The sequence below is a fragment of the Nanorana parkeri genome, unplaced genomic scaffold, assembly GCF_000935625.1.
Source record: "Nanorana parkeri isolate BGI_ZX_2015 unplaced genomic scaffold, ASM93562v1 scaffold667, whole genome shotgun sequence".
Classification (NCBI taxonomy): domain Eukaryota; kingdom Metazoa; phylum Chordata; class Amphibia; order Anura; family Dicroglossidae; genus Nanorana; species Nanorana parkeri.
The window spans coordinates 649,930-654,603 of NW_017306935.1; the positions used below are offsets into that span (position 1 = coordinate 649,930).

Here is a 4,674-nt window from a genome sequence, read left to right on the forward strand (position 1 = left end):
GGATTTCCCTCTCTTTGGAGGGATTGCCTCTCACTTCCTGTTGTGGCTATCAGACAGGAAGTGAAGGGAAATCTCCCCAAAGGGACACAGATGGCAGAATAATGCCAGATAACACTGCTTTAACTGTACAGTACTTTCAAGTTCTGATTGTATCAGATCTACAGCTCTCATACACAAAAAGGATAGTGTTGTTTGTATGCTGTCTTCTCCCCTTGTCTCTTCAAGCATTAATAAAAAACAAAATGTGAATGCACAATGCGAGAAAGGGATGCCAAAGCCAGACTGCCCCTTCTGTGAATGAAAGGTCTATTAACCCCTTCCCGACCGATGACAGAATTATTCCCTTCAAAATGTTTCAAATGGTTAAAGACCGATGAGGGAATAATTCCATCATGTGGAAGAATGAGCTCTGGTCCGTTTTTTGCATTTTTTTAATAATAAAATAATAATGTATATACAAAGCAGGACAAAAATACAGCAGTGAGAACAAAAAATATATGAGACGAGAGAGCGGCAATTGTGATACAGGATATATCTCTAGAGAGAAAAATTTTAAATACAGACATTATTATTGTGTTCGTAACATCTCAGTCAATGCAGAGATTACTTACCTGATGGTAACAGACGATCTATGGGTGATCTGCCTTCAGGTATGCTGTGTCCTTTAGTTCTAGGTCTGGATTCAGCATTCCCAGAAGTTCATCAAATCTGGAAAACCAAAAATAACATCTGATTTTTGGATTTTTTCACGGAAATTGTGCTGTTTAATATGTGTGAGAATCTAACAATAATACCAATACTGTATCCAGATTATGAACAGAAATCATTCTCATTTGGGAATTATCACTAGACTGCAATTAGTCAATCTTGTTTATGGCAAGTCAGGGTTGCATTATTTTATCTGCACTTAATTAGGTATTCATGGTAAACTGTCATCATTAATTCAAGTGTAAATTCTCACAAACTTACCTTTGCCACTACTTGCCCCACTCACCTCTTACCACTCCTTGATGTAGTCTTCTAAGATACCTAAATAGAAATCCTTCATTTGGTGTGCTAAACAATTTCTGTGCATTTTGCATCATCTTTAGACAGGGGATACCAGATTTCACTGGCAGTGTTAGACAGGGGATACCAGATTTCACTGGCAGTGTTAGACAGGGGATACCAGATTTCACTGGCAGTGTTAGACAGGGGATACCAGATTTCACTGGCAGTGTTAGACAGGGGATACTACATTTCACTGGCAGTGTTAGACAGGGGATACTAGATTTCACTGGCAGTGTTAGACAGTGGATACCAGATTTCACTGGCAGTGTTAGACAGGGGATATCAGACTTCACTGGCAGTGTTAGACAGGGGATACTAGATTTCACTGGCAGTGTTAGACAGGGGATACTAGATTTCACTGGCAGTGTTAGACAGGGGATATCAGACTTCACTGGCAGTGTTAGACAGGGGATATCAGACTTCACTGGCAGTGTTAGACAGGGGATACCAGATTTCACTGGCAGTGTTAGACAGGGGATACTAGATTTCACTGGCAGTGTTAGACAGTGGATACCAGATTTCACTGGCAGTGTTAGACAGGGGATATCAGACTTCACTGGCTGTGTTAGACAGGGGATATCAGACTTCATTGGCTGTGTTAGACAGGGGATATCAGACTTCACTGGCTGTGTTTGTCAGGACATACCAAATATCAAGGAAATACCAGATTTTAGAGGCCATGTTATTGAGGAGATACCAGATTTTACAGGCACAACATTGCCTGAGAAATCTGGTATTCCCTGACTAACATGGCCTGAGAAATCTGGTATTCCCTGACTAACATGGCCTGAGAAATCTGGTATTCCCTGACTAACATGGCCTGTGAAATCTGGTATTCCCTGACTAACATGGCCTGTGAAATCTGGTATTCCCTGATTAACATGGCTTGTGAAATCTGGTATTCCCTGACTAACATGGCCGGTGAAATATGGTATTCCCTGACTAACATGGCCTGTGAAATATGGTGTCCCCTGGCTAACATGGCCTGTGAAATCTGGTATTCCCTGACTAATATGGCCTGTAAAAGTTGGTATCTCCTGATGAACATGACCATGAAATCTAATATCCCCTGACCAACATTGCAGGAGGAATCTGGTATCCCCTCACTAACATGAGCAATGGAATCTGGTATCCCCTCACAAACATGGGCAATGGAATCTGGTATCCCCTCACAAACATGGGCAATGGGATCTGGTATCCCCTCACTAACATGTGCAATGGAATCTGGTATCCCCTCACAAACATGGGCAATGGAATCTGGTATCCCCTCACTAACATGGACAATGGAATTTGGTATCCCCTCACTGACATGGGCAATGGAATCTGGTATCCCCTCACTAACATGGGCAATGGAATCTGGTATCCCCTCACTAACATGGGCAATGGAATCTGGTATCCCCTCACTAACATGGGCAATGGAATCTGGTATCCCCTCACTAACATGGGCAATGGAATCTGGTATCCCCTCACTAACATGGGCAATGGAATTTGGTATCCCCTCACTGACATGGGCAATGGAATCTAGTATCACCTAACTTCCACTAGGGTAAGGGGACACTCTAGTACAGTGGTTCTCAACTCGTGGGTCGCGACACCTTCTGCAGTGGGTCGCGGTGTATAGCATAGTCCAAAAACACCCCCTTCATCACGGCTTAGTGAGAGAAATGTACGTGGACTACAATCTTTGCAGCTTAAAATTTGCATTGAGCTGTGATGGCAAAAGCTGTTTTGGCACTGCAATGCAGAAACGCATTTTACGATAACACCCTCTTTACCGCCATGCGTACATATAAAGAGGCCCTAAAACTTACATCTGTTCCCATGTGATGGCAAATGAGGTTTTCTGTGTAGTTTTCCAAGTGATGAACCCTAAGGGCCCGTTCATACCTTGTGATTGTGGTAACACACACTTAACTGCAACACATGTTACATGCTTTAGTGTGATTCGGTCACATTAGTTTGAATGGCACCCCAACACAGCTTGCAGACAGACATGCGTTCTGGCATAGAGCAAACACGCAGCAAGCATCAAAAAAAGCCTCAAGCCCCATTTTGGCAATGCACATTAATGCATTACCACGCATTGCGCTCCAATGTGCGTCTATTGGAAGGTGCATTAGGGTACCATTCAGAATAACACACCACAACGATGCAAATAACATGTGTTGCCGCAAGGACACAGCATGAGCGGGCCCTCACAGATGTCTCCTCCATCCATAAATCACAGCCAATGACCACTAGCATAAAACACAGAGGGTGGAATTTATTAAAACTGGAGTAGACAGAATCTGGAGCAGTTGCCCATGGCAACCAATCAGCATTTATCTTCAGTTTGCTCAAGTAAGATTTGAAAATGAGACAGAGAAGCTGATTGGTTGCAGTGCAAATCTGCTCTAGATTTTATCTGCTCCAATTTCATAAATTCCCCCCAGAGTTAGTTAAATATTTTATTATAGAAAAAGTCACACTTGGAGTGCAGGCTGTCGCAGGTAGGGATGAAAGCTGTAACATCCCTTTCTCTTCCCTGTGCGATGACATCGGTCCAAATATCTAGAGGACGCTTTAAGGAGCGCCGCCTCGCTACATAGTACAGTTGACCATTGTTGGTATTTGGAGATATCGATGAATTAGCTCCTTCCACAGAACACCGGCTGGCGTGGGGTTAATTCCCCTGCGCGCACTCGCGCCGCTACTGCTTGGCTACGTCACGATCACTTGATTGCGCGTGAATGAAGCCGTGCATGCGCAGTACACACATGGAATGCTGAATTCATTGCTACACCGGAACCGGAAACCGAACTATAGTCTGGGAGAACCGAGCCGAATCTGGCATCGCTGACAGTGTGATCGGAGCTAGTAGGTGGCGGTGAAGAGGAGCGGGGAGATTACGCGGACTGGTCTGCCCGTCGCCTTGCATGTAGGTGTTACGCTGCTGCGCAGTCTGTTCTCATAGCTGGAAGCTGACATCCCCAGCAGCTGTATGACTGGGGCTGCAGAGGTACCGCACCGCTGCCGAGGGAGTGCAAGTGCCAGCGTGCCAAGGCATTGAGTACTGAGGCTGCCTCTCAGCTTCTGGGGGGGACTACAAGTGCCAGCACGCAGTGTGCATACGGATACGCCTGAGCACTGGCCCGGCACAGCCACTTGCTAGTACATGATGGAGGCGGTATAGGCAGCCCCTTGTACTGTATATATACTTACCTGAGCACTTCTAACCAGGCTTTCACTCTGGCAAGCAGCTCACGTAGCAACCATGAGATGCAGTCACCCAGAGCAGCCAATCCCGTCAGACATTAGTTCTGATTGGTTACTGTGAGCTCCTGCACTGTGCTCATATATGTGTTGACTTTATACAATAAAATGTTCTTATGTTAAAGTACAGTCTCCCTAGCAACCAATCGGGCTCTGATTAAGGTAGGCTGATTCCAAATTGGTTGCTATGGATTATTGCACTTTAAGAATTACTCGGTGGGTGGATTTATGTAAATCTGGAGAGTTGCCCATAGTAACCAATCAGCTTCTCTTTTCAGTTTGTTCCCTTAAGCTTTTAAAATGAGAGGTGTTGATTGGCTACTATGAGCAACTGCTCCAGATTGTCTGCTCCAGTTTTAATAACCCCCCAGC

At 44.8% G+C, this 4,674-nt stretch overlaps 1 protein-coding gene across 7 annotated transcripts in view; it reads left to right on the top strand.

Annotated features, from left to right (window-relative positions):
- The first annotated feature begins 3,811 nt into the window (after positions 1–3,811).
- The window catches only part of SAP130 (Sin3A associated protein 130), a 28,269-nt gene continuing 27,406 nt past the window's right edge, over positions 3,812–4,674 (top strand). For all 7 annotated transcript variants that reach the window (XM_018563502.1, XM_018563503.1, XM_018563504.1 and 4 more), the window contains exon 1: positions 3,812–3,967. The gene's annotated coding sequence lies outside the window, so the exon portion shown is untranslated. The remainder of the gene's footprint in view (positions 3,968–4,674) is intronic.